We start from the raw sequence: 18,459 nt of genomic DNA, 5'->3' as shown, positions 1-18,459 counted from the left end.
GACGGGGATAGGCGGCTGTGCGATGTCGTCTCACGTACGCCGAAACTGTTCGCAGGTACCATCGGCGTACACCAAGCATAACCAAGCGGTCACAGGTCAACATTACTCGAGAGCGACTATTTTGCTGCCCTCTGAAAAGACTGGCTGGGTCCCCACGCAATACTTATTCACAAGCAACCTTCTCACGTTTTATGATAGTGCTTCTAACAATATGAACTCCGGTATCTACGTTGTCGGCACGAGAAAATTGGAGCTTCGTCCCGCTTTCGGATACGCGACTCCATGTACACGATACGGCTGCGGCAGCAGCAGCGCCGGCTGCTCCCGCAAGAACAAAAACTGTTTGTTTAGGAACGTTCTAAGTGAAATCTCGATATAACGAACTTCAGGGCACCGTGGAAAATTGCTCGTTATTGTGAAAGGTCGTTAAAGTGAAAATCGCAAAATTTAAGAAAACAAATAGTATTTTAATGCCTAAAACGAACTACGTGTACAGCAGTGCATCCTTGGAGTCATTTTTCACAAAAAAATGCACCAGTGATCATGAAACAATGCACGTTTATTTAAAGTGGTTGGCCATTTTCTTCTAGCGCGAGTACTACAAGCTTCCTAGCACGAAGGACTCAAACTCGTACACATTCCTGGGGAGTGAATCAGTGGCCGTGCGGTTTTTCCCCGGACATCTGCGGAGTTTTTGTATGCTGTCCAGCACATCCGCAGTCGTCGCGTGCTCGTCGTAGTCTTCGAGTGCTGCTGCGGCACCCTGAGAGGCATCGTTGTTCATGCCGTGTTCCCTGCCATCTTCACTTCTTCATCCTGAACGCTCACGCTCTGAGCAATGTCCCCTGTTGTCAACTCCGCTGATGTCCGTGAAGATCCAGCAAACCACGTGAGCAGCGGCGGAACGTAGAAAAAGTTGGGGTGGGGCGCGAATAGCGCGGCCGCGGCTTTCGGGACGGAGACGGCTACCCATGCTTCATTTTTTCTCAATCTTGCATCGGCTCGCGCATTCCGCAGAGCAAGTTGCAAGACGTTCTCTTCTGCGCTGCGCTTTGTCGTGTCGTCTACTAGCACACTGCCCCGGTTGCCGCGATTGTTTAACGGACATCTAAGAATCTCCGGCTTTAAAATAATGAGTTCGTAGTACAGAGGTGTTGTTAACATGGCACAGAACTAAATAAAACGATCGTTATTTGAAAAGTTCGCTATTCTGAAGTACGTTGTAGTGAAATAATTTTAAATTAAAACTATAAGCAGTCGGCGTGGAATTTCCTAAATGCTCGTTAATCTGAAAAGTTCGTTAATGTGGTGTTCGTTGTACCGAGGTTTGAATGTAGCAGTTGAAAGGTGCGTTAATTTGTACTACAAATGAAAAAATGTGTATTTCATACTACATCACACAAAATGTTCACAATTATTATTTTTATGACGTCATCATACGTCAGGCGTGGCAGCAGCCACCTCTAGGGGGGCGTGTCTCGTGCCAGGCGCGTGGCACGAGACGCTGCCTAACAAGTATAGAGACCCATGAGACACTTTGATACGCACGTATTATAGAACATGGTTGAGTAATTTTTCGCGGAATAATTTGCCGTTTGCGGTTCTTGTATCGGGCAAATGGTTCCAGAGGGTTATTGCTTAAGGGAAGAATGAGCTGAGCATTTATGAAGCTTGGCTTAGTAGTCGTGCTTAGGCGTTGCTGTGGCTGATACACAACGAGGTTTGGTGTGGCGGTTTTAAGAGAGGGTGTCTGGATTTCGAATGATATTAAAATGCACGAAGAATGCAGAGGCGTGATATGATCTGGTATGACTAAAGTGAATGTAGGTTCAAATATTGCGTTAGTGTAGTGACGCTGGTGTTAGTGGAGTACTGTGAGCATACAAAGCGGGCGGCACGATTCTGTATGGCTTCTAATTTGTGGCTGAGGTATGCCTGTGAGGGATGCCAAAATTGATGATGCATAATTCAAGCCATTCAAAATGGCCATTTATGACCGTGTATGACAACGTGACATCAAGACAACGCCAGCGGCGTACGATGTTGCTGAAACCGACTGTATTGAAGAGAGGCGTATTGGTAATGTACTTTTCCTCTGAAAACACTGTCTTGAATGATCCTCAACCGAGAGTTTTTTAACTGACTCAACTTTGAGAGAGTATGGTTTTGGAAGCTGCTTCCATACAAGGGAATCGAATCTTAAACGCGATTTCTCCATAGAAAGAATAATCGAATGACGGCATCAGGGAGTTTAAAATTTCGAGTGAGGCGGGATATTACACCTAGTTGTTTGAAACCCGTCTTCTGATTTGACGTAACGTGTGGTTTAAATAATTTGACAACGAATGAGTACATCGTTGTCTCTGATGACGTTCACGATGATAATAAGTGTTTACAAAACTTGTATCAGAACGATATCGGCGCGTCCCGCCTTTACAGGGTAAGCAACATTGTTTGAGATGCATTTAACCTCAAAATATTTTGCTACACCACTGCATGCTACTAAAATTATACTTCATAAGAATTGATTGTGTTGTGTCAATTGCTTGCTCATCCAGAATTTTGGACACTGCTACTAGGCAGTTTTTTAATGTTTCTTTTGTGTGTGTGCTTAACCTCGTCGGTAGCTGCAGTAGAGCTAAGCTTGTTAGTAAAGGGTATAGTTCTTTCTAACTGAGCAAGGGGCCGTTTTCTCTTAATAGACTTTTTAAATGAGCGCTTCTGGCAGCGTGTTTACAGGATTCCATTGACTCGGAGATGCTCCCTGACTTTGCCGGACTCGTGGCCGCGCATGACGCCTACACGAGATTGAGCCCCACGGAGCGAGACGAGTCCTTCCCCGGGTTCCGTTACAAGGACGAGCAGCTGTTCTTTATATCGTACTGCTTGAAGATGTGCGCTGTCAAGGACGAGAAGTCACCCCAGTTATACGCGTCCTGGCGGGACCGTTGTCAAGTCCCTCTGCGAATGCTGGGAGCTTTCGGGGAGGCCTTCCAGTGTCCCGTGGGTTCATATATGTGGATGTATAATCACTCCCGCCGCTGCACCTTCTGGTGATAGGGACTTGGTTCTGTGATAAAGTACCGACCACGGTTTATCACTTCGTACTCCCTTGCTTTGAGAGCGACAGTATTGCACAACGCGAACCCCATCGGCGCTGAGTGCAGCAAAAGCGCCATCCATGTCTGCCTCCATACGGGGTTCTCGTTAGTTGGATGCTATCGATGGTGTCAGGAGCAGTTTTTGCTTGGGTTTAACGATGAGAAGGGCCGGTTGATTCTACCAAGTGGATGACATGGTAAGTGCCTTTGGCGCAGTCTTGTGTCTGCACGAGAAGTTGGGAGACAAGTACGTGCTTTAGCAATGTTATCAACTTTTAAAAAACGCCACTTGTAAGTGCACGTAAAATATTGGGGACATGTTTAGCAGGGTAATTATCTATCGCTCCATCACAAATTCTGTTGAGAAATTTTTCATTGTGTAGGCAATCAGAAACACGTCGTCATAGGCACGGGAAAAGCGAAACTGGAGGGCGGCGACCTTTCAGAGTTGCTTCCATTTGCTGCTGTTTTTTAGCTGGAAAAATGATGTCTGTGCGGGAATATCCACTCCCCATGATCACGACTGCTATATTGCTTGGGAACCCGGCAATAGTGGCGGGGGGAAATCCCACGGGATGGAGATCAGATGCCAGCATTTCTGACATGCGTGTTAGGCTCCAGGCTATTGAAAAACAACTTGAAGGGTTGGGTGAAACAGAGAACCGGCTTGCAACGATAGAATCAAGTGTTGGTCGCCACGACAGCGAATTGACGGTTCTTGCCAGGCAGATCGATCACTTAGATAACCGTTCTAGACAACAATCTTATTTTACGCGGAGTGGAAGAAGAAGAATCTGAGGACGATGCAGTACTCTTAAGTGAAGTGAATAATGATATATTTGGCAAATTACTTGCTCAAAGTGTAGCTCCATTGAGAGAATTCATCGTCTAGTAAAGAAAATACTTGAAAGAGACCGGCCGGTCATATTGAAAGTAGCAGATTTCAGGGACAAAGCCAAAATACTGAAAAACTGCCCTAACCTCAAGGGGACAGAGTTCAGTACCAGCAAAGATTACTCTAAACGAGTTGTTGAAATCAGAAAACAACTATGGATTTCATCAGCGGACGAAAGAGCAAAGGGAGCAAAGGCTAAACTAATTTTCGATAAACTGAAAGTAAACAACGTTCTTTACGGCTGGAATGAATCCACCAAAGAGTGCTTCAATTATGCTAGCAGGTCTCACCAGCTCTGACTGACGCAAATCGCGACCAACAGAATCTGTTAAGGTTAATAATGTAAATGCCAGAAGTTTGTTGAATAAAGCTGAGGCAGTTGAAGCCGCAATTATGGAGAATGAACCGGATATAACGGTCGTAACAGAGACTTGGTTACATACGGATGTAGCAGATTCGGAAGTAACACCTCCAGGTTACATAATTGTTAGAAAAGACCGGCAAGGAAGAGGTGGTGGTGTTGCGTTTCTTATTAAAGACAACATTAGGTTTTCAGTGTTGGATGATAGCTGTGTCATAGAAATGTTGTGGATTAGGACCAGATTCAGCGAGCGAACTGTGTATATTGGGGGGATTTATAGATCGCCGAATTCTCCTCTAGATATAACCACAAAGCTAAGAAATTTCATGGACTCTAATTTTAGCCTCCAAGATAACGTATTATTATTAGGGGACTTCAACCTACCGGGTGTTAATTGGCTACCCCAGTCTCCTGGATCGGAACAAGTTCCATGTTCTGAGCAACTACTAGAGCTGGCATTCTGTTACGGGCTAACGCAAATTGTGACTGAATTTACTCGGGTAGGTACTACAAGGTCATCTATCCTTGATTTGGTTTTCGTGTCCCCAAGGCTATTGCCGTTTCTCAGCGGTTGTGAAGTTGTAGAGGGCCTGTCGGACCCCAGAATGGTAGTAACGCACCTAGCAATGTCGCCAGACACCTTGGGTAAACCCACATTTAGCCCTGTATTGAATTTTATGGCGGCAGCTGATGTGTCTATTTTGGACTATCTTGATAGGTCCTTTGATGAATTTCAGGTCCTTTACAAAACTAACTGCAGCACTGATAGCCTATGGCATTTCTTTTCGAATGTTGTGGGGAAGTGCATAGACAGCTATGTCCCCAGGAATACAAAACGCATTTGTAAAGCCAATCCCTGGATTACCAGAGAAATCATTCACGCAAAAAGAAAACTTGTGCGAAAAATCGTACCCCTGAAAGAACAGCTTGCATTACTTCAATAAGACAAGAACTGAAACGCCTGATCAAGCAATCCAGGGATAGGTTTGTCAATGTGACATTGACGAAATACTTGAAGGAAGCCCCTTCGAAGTTCTGGCGCTTTATAACTCCCCCAGAAAACTCCCCGAAGCCACCTGAAATTACTCAACAACGTGTTGATGATTTCAATTACTTTTTTGCTTCAGTGTTTACTAGTGACACTCGTATTTTGGCCGAGGTTTCTACGTCATCGATGCAGCGGCCGATTAATGATGTAGTAATTAGCGAAGAGGGTGTCTTAAATCTTTTACTTAATATCAATACGAAAAAACACCCCGGCCCTGATGGTATACCAAACGAATTTCTGTACAGATACGCTGAATGGGTATCTCGCTTCCTTACAAAAATATTTCAGTCGTCCCTGCGCAGTGGCTCTTTCCCATCAGCCTGGAAGTGGGCTAAAATTACCCCTGTTCAAAAAAGTGGCTCCCTTCTGGACGAGTGCAACTACCGTCCTATTTCGCTTATCAGCACATGTTCAAAGATACTCGAACACATTATTAACAAACACCTGATGTCCTATCTTGATGCGCACAATCTATTATTTTCGAAGCAGCATGGATTCCGCCGAGGCTTATCTACAACAACACAGTTAGTCGAATTCGTTCACGATCTTTCAAAAACAATCAATTCGCATGGTCAAACTGATGTGGTATATTTGGATTTCTCTAAAGCATTTGATAAAGTGTCGCACTCGAAGCTACTGTTTAAAATTGACAAAACGTTTCAAAATAATCACTTGACTAAATGGTTTTCGTCCTATCTCAGCTCTCGTCAGCAGTTCGTTGAAATAAAAGACAAACAGTCTAGAGCAGTTGCAGTTAATTCCGGAGTTCCCCAGGGGAGTGTACTGGGTCCCCTTTTATTTTTGCTATATATAAATGACCTACCAAATCGCGTCACGGTCCCGATAAGGTTGTTTGCCGACCACTGTGTTGTTTATAGCAGAATCGAGACTGAACACGACCAAGTTAACCTAAGCAACAATCTTCAAAGAATAAAAGATTGGTGCAAAGAATGGCAAATGACTTTGAACGCAGAAAAAAACAGTCTCTATGTCTATAACCAGGAAGAAAGCACCTCTTAATTACGATTACCAGATTGACAATGCTAGCCTTAGGCATGTACAAAACTATAAATATCTTGGGTTATGGTTTACGCCCGACCTCCGGTGGAAGACTCATGTTGATTATGTGTGCTCCAGGGCTACTAAGGCATTGTATAGCCTTAAGCGTAACCTCTATAGCGCCCCATCTGACATAAAGTGCCTAGCTTACAAAACCCTAGTCAGACCTATTATCGAATACTCTAAAATTGTCTGGGACCCTTACACACAGTCAAACTGCAACAAAATCGCAAAAATACAGCGACTTGCCGCGAGATTTATTTTTAATAAATATCGCCGACATCATTCACCTACTGAACTTTGTAGAACAGCGGGCCTGGATAGTCTGGAAATTAGGTGGAGGATTGAGCAGCTGATATTCCTCTTCCAGTTAATTCATAATCATTTTAAACTAAACTATTCAGATTTCTTCCAGGTCAACACACAAGAACACTCCAGACATCGCCATAGTATGTACATACCACCCCTAGCCCCACGTAACGACTGCTTTAACGCATTATTTCCCACGTACTATTGAAGATCGGAATATGTTGCCGGAGTCTATAATTGGTTGTTCCTCGCTTCCATCATTTGAACAGAATTTAAAACTGCTATTTCCTGAATAACAGTGACAAATGCGTTTCGTTGTGTGCATGCGTGTGTACTTTTTTTTGGTCGCAAGAGACTGCAGTAGTTGTTTTTCAAATCTTCAGCGTGGTGCAAAAGTGCCGCCTCAAAGGCGTCATGTACTGCTTTGCGCGTATGTATTGCACTGCATGTGTGTTCCATTTCTTGTTAAGTATAACTTCGAGCTGCTGCTCAGAATAATACACAGAAATTATCTCAAGACCTGTACTCTACCATTTTTTTTTCGCAAATAATTTTGTACTTCCACCCTGTAATGGCCCACCTCTGGGCTAACAGTATAAATAAATGAATGAATGAATGAATGAATGAATGTGCTAGGTGAGGATGAAGATGTGGCTCGAGATGAGCGAGGTTAGAACATGGCCGACTCGGCGGGACTAGGTGTGGGCAGCCGGAACGGTTGCGGAGTAAACCTCCACGGAACAGGACTCCCAGTAAAGGTGTGCTTCAGTGGGCGCAGTGTCTTTCTGGGGAACCGCGGCTGGGTGCAAGAACCCAGGTACCACACTTGATAATTGGACAACAAACGATCAAAGGGCAAAACACCGCTCACATGCTCATTTTTAATTGCGGCGTAAAACGATGCAAGTTTTTAGCCCGGATAGCTTATTTACCTATGTAAGTAAAAAAATCTACCGTCAATAGCACACACAATGGTGGTGTCCTTATAAGGTAGCAAACAGGACGAAGACTGCTTGGAGTGATGGCAGATTTTTTGACGGAAGCCTTTGTACTCTCACATGATACGATAGCATGCCGTACATGTTTTCCTTTGGATTCATTGATCCAGTGACATAACCCCGCATGTCGCTCGTGGTACCAGTTGGGCTGTTTGTTTTTCATTGAGTACCCCGTGTTACGCATGCGGTTGAGTGATGCGACAACTTCCTTGCCAGCTGTGTATTGAGCCAGTGTATAACAGAACATAAATTTGGGTTTGTTGGGGACCTGTCCCAGCCTAAGGAGCCCACCGCTGTGGCTCAGGGGCTACGGCGTGATGCTGCTGAGCCCCAAAACACTGGTTCGACTCTCGGCTGTTTTGGCTGCTTTTCTGACTGAGGCGAAAAGCAGAAACGCCCATGCTCTGAGATTTTGGCGCACGTTCGAGATCTCCAGGTGGTCAAAATTAATCCAAAGCGGTGCGTCTCATTTTCCAGGCATTGTTCGCCACGTTAAACCCATGAATTAGTGAATCAATCAATTAACGGTTAATTGTTAATTATTAATGGTTATTAGTTATATTTTTTAACCAATCAGTCAATGAAATAACCAAACCACAAACCAATCAATCAACTTGTAGCGGAAGCCGCTCGGCATCCAAGCGCTAGTGGCTCCCGCGAGACGGGGCTTTTCTTTTCTCTCCGGTGTGCCTTTGGTTTGACAACAATGCGCCTTGGTGAAAGACGCGTATTGGTTGGCAACGTCGCCGATGGCTTACTAGTGGGGCCATTCCCCCGCTCTCTTCAACGGTCGCCGTCGGGGGAGGCATAACTTGTTGTCTGGCCAACTCCTGGCGCCGTTGCCGTCTGCCCGCTTGGAGGGCCAGTTTCCTCTCTATTTTGAAAGACGCGGGGTTCCCCTTTCCCTCGATGGAGGACGCTCTGAGCGTACGCATCATGAAAATAAAGTCTTGTCTCGAAACTGCAAACCAGCTGCACGTCTTCTTTCTCGCCTCCTTCAGCATCCGACATTCCTGGCCGCTACAAAATTGGTGACAAGAACAACGCTTCAACGAACACGCCGTGATGATCTCCCACGATAACACTGCTGCCTCCACGCCTGCAGTCTTCGCCACAGAATTGAAGCTACCAAGTTTTTGGTCTAAACATCCAAGAGTTAGGTTCAGCCAAGTGGAGGCCTGTTTTCAGCTTCGGCACATCCCGCCACAGCCGACGAAGTATCTTCACGTCGTCGCAGCCCTGCCCCCAGAAATCACCGACGCTATCGACAACATTTTGGTTTCCCCCCTCACACAAGGGGAATATGACACACTCAAAAAGACGGTGCTGGATCGCCTCGAGGCGCCTGAAGAAAGCAGACTTCAGCAGCTCTTATGTCGGGAAGAGCTGGGTGACCAACGACCTTCCCAACTGCTGCACCGGATGCGGCAACTACTCTGTGTGCACGCGTGTCAGGACGGCCAGCTCCAACTTCTTCGTGAACTTTTTCTGTAACGGCTGCCCCAGTCTGTGCGCGTGCTTCTGGCGGGTTCAGATGCGACGTCCCGTGATCGACTGGCGCAACTTGATGATCGTATCACGGAATACTCTACTGCAACCTTCGCGTCCATTGCTGCTGCAAGAACACACGAGCAACCAGATCGACTGTCGCGTCTTCAGGAGAAAGCGCAACAACTTACCCAGACCATGCAGCAACTTTAGTTGTCTGGCACTCCCCCACAGGATCAGCAACGACGTAACCCACCCCCTTCAAGCAAGCCAAACTCTTTCCAGAGAACCCAGTCACGAGATAGACAGGACGGAGCTTGCTGGTGCCACCGACATTTCGGCACGGCTGCGAGCCGCGGCACTCAACCTTGCTCGTTTCCGGGAAACGCTCCGGCCAGTCATTAACGGCGGCTTACGACATTGGACCGCTACCCAGCCGCCTGTTCTTCGTAGTCGACCGCGTAAGCAACTCGCGCCTGCTAGTCGACACAGGAGCCGAAATCTCTGTTGTCCCGGCAACTGCCGAGGATCTCCGACGTAGCAAGAACATAACGTTGCTGCAGGTGGTGAAAAACACTACCATGGCTACGTACGGCTTCCTCTCGCAGACAATAGGCGTTGGACTCTGGCGCCTGTTTTGCTGGGTCTTTGGGGTGGCGAAAGTTATATTCGCCATAGTAGGATCATGGTGATAGAAAATAGCCAGCGCAAGGAAGACGAGGACGAGGAAGGTAACAACAGACACAGCGCGGCTGTGTCTGTTGTTATCTTCCTCGTCCTCGTCTTCCTTGCGCTGGCTATTTTCTATCACCATGAACCAATACCAACTCGCCCAGCTTGCCATCTTGGTGCCATAGTAGGAGCCCACTTTCTGAGCCTCCTCAACCTGGATGCGAGTGTATGTGTCTGTTGCCTCAAGGGTAACAACTCATCCCTGAAAGTACGTGCTTTGAAGTCAAATATCTGCTTATGTAGTATCTGCGCCTTACAGCCAGCATCTTCCAACGACCACGTCCTGGCCGAATTCTCTTCTCTCACCAAGCCGCGCAACACGGGACAGCCGGTGAAACATAACGTGTGTCACCACATCGTCACCACCGGGCCGCCAGTCACCAGCCGGCCACAACGGCTGTCCAGCAACAGGCTTCAAGCTGCACGCAGTGAGTTCGAGCATATGGTGCAGTTGGGAATTATTTGCTCTTCATCTAGCAATCATTCATCGCCGCTGCACATGGTTCCCAAAGACGACGGGGACGACTGGCACCCGTGCGGTGACTACATAGCCTTAAACGCATACAACGAAGGACGAGTATCCTCTGCCACACATTCAAGATTTTAGTGCGCCGCGGGCAGGTACCAAAATATACAGCAAGATCGACCTCGTAACCGCATACCACCAAATTCTCGTCAAACCGGAGGACATACAAAAAGCAACCATAACAACCCCATTCGGACTGTTTGAGTTTGTCCGTAAGCCTACGGCTTAAGCAATGCAGCACAGACCTTTCAAAGTTTCATGGATGAAGTCACCCGGGGTCTTCCTTGCGTCTTTGTCTACCTGGATGACATGTTGGTGGCCAGCGGAACTCCTACCGAGCACGAACAGCACTCCACCAGCTATTTCGGCGTCTGGATGAGCACGGTCTAGTGTTGAAACCTCAAATGTGCGTGTTTGGTGTCGAGGCTCTGAACTTCCTCGACCAACACAACACTGCTGAAGGCAAGGTGCCATTGGAATCAAGGGTGGAATCCCTCAAGACGTTTCCTGCTCCAACATCTTTCCGCAAGCTCAGAGAGTTCCTCCGGCTCTTAAACTTCTACCGGCGGTTCATTCCGTTTTGTGCTCAAGTACTCCCGCTGTTGACCTACCTGCTGCGCCGAGACGACCAAAAGGCCCTAGAATTCTCTTGGTCTGACGAACCCAAGAACGCTTTTCAGAAAGCTAAGGGCGAACTGACCGCGGCTACCCTTCTCATCCGTCTAATGCCTGACGCTCCTACACGTCTCATGGTGGACGCCTCCTCCACACCGGTCGGAGTAGTGCTTGAGCAACAGGAGGGTGCACAGTGGAAGACACTGGGCTTCTTTTCGAAACGCCTGAAGCCTGCAGAAGTACGGTACAGCACTTTTGAAAGGAAGATGTTCCCAATATATTGTTCCATTAAGCATTTCCGCGACTTCCTGGAAGGTCGTGAGTTTTATATCTTGACATACAAGCCCCTCACCTACGCATTCAACAACAACAGTTCCTCCTACTCAAACGGGGAAATTCGTGAGCTCTCATTTATCTCGGAGTTTTCTACAGACATCCGCCATGTTCTCGGTGTCGAAAACGAATCAGCCGACGCCGTGGCTCGCGTTGACGCTTCCGGCACAAATGTCCTGCACTTCGAGGTGACGGCCACGCTCAGTGGGAGTCCACTAAGTTGACGAGATTGAAAGGGTGGGATCTTCACTCGTGCTTTTGGAGGTGGCACCTCGCTACGTCCAGGGCACGATGACCTGCGATACCTCACAGGCAACCCCACGACCTTTCGTTTCACTGAATTTTCGCCGAGTGGTATTCAACACTTTCCACTCCATCAGCCACCCAAGTGTCCCCGCCACCCAGCGGCTGATAACAGAACGCTTCATTTGGCCCGGCGTCAACGCGGACGTGCGACGTTGGGCTCGGACATGTGAAACGTGTCAGCAAGTGAAGGTTTAATAACACGTATATGCGGGCTAGTTGGTTTGACATCTTAACGGTAACTTTTCCGCACTCGATACGGGGACACAGAAAAAAATAACACTAAGAGATGCGAAGTCTTGTCCTCGTGAAGGGGACTTGAAGGTGACTTGAAGTGAAGGTGACTCGACATACTCGGGCTGCACTGCAGGAAATTCGGACTCCTGAGTCGCGGCTTGACCACAATCACCTCGACCTGGTTGGGCCGCTACCTCCCTGCCAAGGTGTCCGGTACCTGCTCACATGCATCGATATATACAGCCGAAGGCCCGAAGCTATACCAATTGCGGACCTATCAGCTGAGACCATCAAACAGGCCTTTATTCAGACATGGGTGTCCCACTTTGGCTACCCCGCCCGCATAACAAATGATCGGGGACGGCAGTTCCAGAGCAACCTCTTGCACAGGCAACTCAAAGCTGCACTTACCGCGGAGCTGGATCGCCAGCACTGGGTGGAAAAGCTCCCGATTATTCTTCTTGGCCTACGCCTAACCGTGAATGAAGACCTCGGCTTGAACGCAGCGGAAATGGTGTACGGCTCAACAGTGCGCCTCCCGAGAGAATTCTTCTGCGACCACACACTTTCCGCCCCAGAAGCCTCTGACCACATCGAGAAGGTGCGCGCATGTCTTGCGCAACTCAGGCCAAAAGCTCCTTGCATCGCCCGCAACCGAAAGGTTTTCACTTTTCCCGACATTGACTCAGCTACACGGGTTCGTGCGACACGACGCAACGAAGACGCCCCTCACTCCGCCGTACGACGGCCCTTTCAAAGTTTTGGGACGTAATAACAAGACCATCCCTATAGACGTGCGGGGCAAACGAGAAGTCTTCGCGGTCGACCGCCGCAAGCCTGCTCATATTGAGGTTTCTGGTCATGCAGCCCCTCACGTACGTTTTCAGTGATAAGCAGTGGACTCTTACCTTTCGACATTCAGTCGGTAACTGCTGCCTTTCTTTAAAAGCTCTGCAATCTAGGGGGGAGCCTCTGTAGCGGAAGCCGCTCGTCACCCCAGCGCAAGCGTCTACCGCAAAACGGGGATTTTCCTTCCTCTCCGGTCGGCCTCCGGCTTGAGAACAGTGCGCCTTTCTGAAGGCGCACTGTTGTGACGCAGGCCTATGACTGCGCTCACGCGCCGGAGGGTTTGCGCGCCCCTGGCATCAGGAGACAGAGACCCCACGGGTTCCGATAAAACCGGCCTTGCTACGTGGTCTGGTTGTCTCTCTTTCAACACATGCGTGGCATGCGCTCTACAGTAAAAGCTGGTAAAAAGGCGAATAGTTAGGCTGTGCGTCTAAGACCCTTAAGTAAGTCGTGCCCCCATACCATACAAACTGCCTTTGATGAGCAGTTCAGTAGGATTCAAGAGGCTGGCTACCCACTCCACCTGGTCGTATCGGTGACCGAAGGCCTACTCAGGAACCTTAAATCTTGCCATCGTAACGATGGGCATGACGGGCCGGCTCACGAGAGTGAGAGGGAAAAGGTTGCCGTTGTACCGTACATACACGGCTTGTCTCACGGTTTAAAGAAGATCGCCAACCATGTAGACGTGAAGGTAGCGCTTAGGGCTGCCCACAAGCTAGTGAAATTGGCCAAATAAACTACAAAAACAGGTGCGAACAACCGTGGGTGCCATGTAAAGCGTCGTACACAATACGTCTCATGCGTGGATTGTGTGGTGTATCGCATTCCCGTGAGAAAAGGTGGGTGTGTGTACGTGGGTCAAACTGGCAGATGCCTTAATGACCAATTGAGGAAGCACGAAAAAAATGTCTAAAAAGGAAACGATGGGTTCTTGGCCTTGCATTGCAAATCTTGTGAATGCAAACCTCCGTTTCAAATCTTCGAGGTGATAGGGAGAAGGGGTAATTAAACTACTCGGGAAATAATTGAAGCGCACGAAATTTTAAGCAATGGGAGTAAATGTGTAAGCCGGGCGTCTCTTTCGTTGTCAAAAAAAAAAGAGATGGACTTCCCTTCGAACACGTGCTGCCCTTTCCGCATGGCGTGAAGTGTTGTTTGTATAGATTGTACCAGGTGGATTGAACGCGTGCTGATATGGTTGCGTGCTGATAGGGCTGATATAAATATTAGATATTAGAATTTTTGTAGTTATGTTAACATGAAGAATGTGTATAAAAAGTGCAAGGTTCATCGTAATAAATTTTCTTGGAAGTCAGCGCTCGTTCCGTCGTCTTTCTGTGTCCGTATTTTATTTCGTGCTCTAGCATCTTTTACAATGATGCGAGACACGCCGCCGAAGCTTGCAAAGCAGAGGCGCGGAGCGGTGCTTTTGTCAGCGCTTCCGCTGGCCAGTTGATGCTTGAAGGGCCGCGAGGTCGCTGAAACGGGTATTGTCCAGTGGCAACATAGTTCAGTGTGACCTCATTATGAACCCACCGTGTCATCTAACGTCGTTGAGGGAACGCACACGAACGTCTGCAGGATTTGGTTTTCGACCCGAGAAATATTGAGGACGTGTTCCACAACAACCCATACATGCACGCGAAAAATAATTGCATCACGTTTTCTCCAATCAACAGGAGGAGAAGCAGCATGGCTGTGCGCCCAAAATTTTACGACGCCGGTGGTTTTCGAAACACATAAGTCACGCAAGCGCGCACATTTACCGAAAAATTATTTGTTTGTTTTTTTCAAAAATGAACTTTCCAAATTTTCTGAAGTGAGCTATGAACAGCACGAAAATTTAAATGACCACTTTGTGTTGCAGAAAGTAACTGAATCAAATATTAAAATAAAATAAATTGTGTGGTTGGCTAGCTCCTGAAATTTGTGTGCCAAAGGTCTGCATTCACAAAGCGAATTGAAATAGCACTTAGGGTGCACTGCTGGTGTATTCATTTAGAATGCGTTGTCCATCAAGAATAAGTATTGAGATTGGTACACAACATAAACGTGAAAGCACTCGAGCTGTACGATCTATCTTACCGCATTTGGAGGCTTGATGGCTCTAACAGCTCATCAACCTCGTGTAATGTTCATCGCAAAGAATTTATTTTTTATCTGGTAGTGCATGCGCACGAAACATACAAACGCCAGAGAAGCGCACACAAAACTGTGCAGGAGTCGCTTAAAAGCGGCAAGTTGCATTGATGCACCGTAAGTTTATCCCCAGTCAGTTGATAGGCTCAGGTTTATTTTTTTGTGTCCTAGATAGGGGCTGCAAATTATGCTTTTCACCTTTTACATTGCCAAACCCGAAGCAATATCGCCTTTAGAGCATTGTGAAAGTGGATAACCAGCGAAGCTCTATAGGTGGGTATTCCTTCAATACTTGCTATACTGAATGAAAAAAGACAGGAAAACATTACTTTGGAATTATGTATCAGCTAATAGTCATATAATTTGTTTTGGGGACAGTTTTGGTAAAACGTGACCTGCCACCGTTTTCTGCAACTATACTCCCTCCGTAGAAAAACATGCATGCTGACAAAAGAGGGAATCGTCTAACGCCTAATATCGCACCCTGAAATAATTGAGGCAAGTCCACGAAATTCGGCCTAATGATGAAGTAGTCTTAGCAGCCAATCGCAATATAATTTGTTCAGCGTAGCTTCAATGAAACATGAGAGACAACCGTTTCCTGTAGCCATACTAGCATGCATATTAACGGGAATGTATTGACAGAAGTAGGGAATTATGTAACGCTTACAACAGCGCTCTGGACTGAGTGTGACATATACACAAAACTCGCCGTTATGATACAGTTGCCTTAGCTCCCAATAGTTCTAAAATTTGTATAGGCATCGTATAGCCGAAAAAAGAGTTACATCTGTTTTCTGTAACCGCACTTCTTACTCAGACAGCCATGCTTTGACAGCAAACGGGAATTCTGTAACGTTTCCGAATTCACTGTGGACTAACTAATTCCAACGGGTATAAGGAACTCCGCATAATGACGGAGTCATGTTAGATGGCTATCTTTGGTTTAATTTGCTTTGAGATAGTTTTGATAAAGCAAGAATTTGTGGGATATTATGGGTTCCTCGGTGACCTTGGCAGCACTCTGGGGTAGGCCCCCACGCTAGCTCCCGGCGTGTCAACCACGCGGGCTCCCATGCAAACGGCAGCCCTGCGAGGTTCACCGATACGAGAACACAGTAGACAGTAGTCCGAAGCACAGCCGTTTATTTGGGGAATCCCAAAGCACGTGAGCACAAGGCTCCACGGCGTTCACGCATCACGCCGTCCGGGTCGTGATCGCGAACGGAAGGAAGGCACGCACGGCGTGCGACAAAGTTCCCACCTGAGATACATGTATCCGCCACCGCCGTGATGTTCCGCCGAACCAGCTTCGACCAGGTCTCCGAAGAGACTCTCCCGACTCCCGCGCGCACACGTTTGCGCCGCCCGCAACCACCCGCGTATGCCCGCACAGATCGGTGATGCTATCTCTCAAGAGACGCCGACGAACCAGAGGACCGCCGGACCGGTTTCAGCGCACAAGTCTCTCCCGAAGCACGCGCCGGCTCGGGATCGGAGGTGTTGTTTCTCCACGATTGCCACAAGTTATAGCCGTTGTCTTCAGCCAAAACCCCTTTGTAGATGGACAAAAGTGGGGAATTCTGTAATGTCCTGTAAATGGGCTCGGCGGCACCGTCCAGCGCACGCTGGCTAACGTGATCGTCTGTTGTGCAGATGTTACTTGGACTGAACGAAGCCACCCCTGGTTTCGTTCCTGCATCTATCACTCGGCATCTGCCTCGCGGAACAACAGTGGAACAACACATGCCATGGTGCAGTACGCTGCAGTAAAGAAATTCAGTAAAGAAATTCTTTACTGCAGTAAAGAATTTCTGCAGTAAAGAAATGCTCTGCATTTAAAACGCCCGTGTGTACGAGATTTCGGGGTTAAAAATTCCCATGTGGCCAAACTTAATCCAGAGCCCTCCACTACGGCGCGCCTTATCGCCTGCGTTGCGTCGGCGCGTTAAACCCTACAATCAATTAGTCAAATTATCCCTACCAAAAAAATGAATAAAAGAAAAAAACGCATTGGATAACTTGAGATATTATTCACATTAAACGGAAACTGAAACGGGCGCGCATGAATAACAAGAACCCCCTTGTTATCGCTTAACTTCCTTCTCTTTTGAAGGAGGGAATTAAAACTTCAAGAACTAACTTCTTTTCAACCACGCTAACAAGCTTTATGACTTCCAGCCCCAAAAGTTTTGGCGGTTTCGCGAATCGAGATCGGCGGCAATGTAGTGGCAGACGACAACATAGTTGCAAATTTTTTCGACTCGTACTTCCAGTCAGTATTCGTGCATGAACTGCAGCCACTTCAATTTGTACCCCAATACTTTTCTTCAATGCCTGATATCACGATCACCCAAGAAGGCGTTCTTAACTTGCTGCTGCAAATGGACGTGAAAAAAGATTGGCTCCAATCCACTCTGTGAATGTGGTTGGAAAGCAAAGCTGTAAACGGCACCCACAACGATTACCCATGCGACATCACATAAATTCACTCACGTCGCTCTACAAATCGTGAAACCCGAGAAAAGTGAAATGCACTTAACCACACCCTCTATTCCTTCATAGAGATACTCTTGCCCAGGCTAAATTAATAAATGATGCATGAACGGTGGTTGGTTGAGTTGTATTGGTGTAGCACATGACTGGAGACTTTTTTTATAAAATTAAAGCTCAAACCTGGTGTGAGACGATCTCACTTCTACGTCTCTGCCTTCGCGGACGGTGGCGAGATCGGCGGGCGAGACGCAGCATGAGCAGGAGGAGGAGTAAGTAGCGCAGGAGGAGGAAATACTTCTATTGAGATTTCTGAACGGCCAGGACAGAGTTCGGCCCAGGGGAGTGGTTCCTTTCTCACTGTAGCCCATATTCAGTCCGCGCCGCCTGTGCTCTGTCCACAGGCTGAAGCTGGGTAGGCAGAGAGGGGCTGGACAGCAGCATCTCCCATTGCTTTTGTTCGGTAGTTAACGGAAAGAGAGGAGGGTGCTCTTGGGTGAAGTCGCTGACCCCGATTATGTGGCAGAGTGTTCCTACTTATGAGCATAATTTACATTCAGCGCCGTAGCGATTCGGGTGCATTAAGTGAAGACGCGTCCGGTATGGGAAGGAGCCGGATTGTATGAGCCGTAGGGTAGTTTGTGGTACTATGGAAAGGTCAGAGTAAGGCGAAGGTAGGCTCTGCTTCAGAAGGCGATAATTCTGGGTAATGTCCTTGAAGGAGACAAGCGGGTGACTGTCCTCGTGCAGCTCCATAGCACGGGCGGTGAAAGTGCAGGCTTGGTAGGCGTATTCGTTGCCTTCCATGGAAGTGTGAGCGGGTGTCCAGATGAGCTGTACGGAATAATTTGGGGAGTGGTTTTTTAGCACACGCAGTGAAGGCCGGGACACCAAACCCGACAGGTAGTTCCGGTAGGCTTGTTGGGAATTGGTGACTACGTCACGAACCCCTGGTTGAGAGCCAGGGCGA

The sequence above is a fragment of the Haemaphysalis longicornis genome, unplaced genomic scaffold, assembly GCF_048455015.1.
Source record: "Haemaphysalis longicornis isolate Haplotype H1 unplaced genomic scaffold, Haemaphysalis longicornis Haplotype H1 scaffold_13, whole genome shotgun sequence".
Lineage (NCBI taxonomy): Eukaryota > Metazoa > Arthropoda > Arachnida > Ixodida > Ixodidae > Haemaphysalis > Haemaphysalis longicornis.
Note: the sequence above shows the minus strand (reverse complement) of the source record.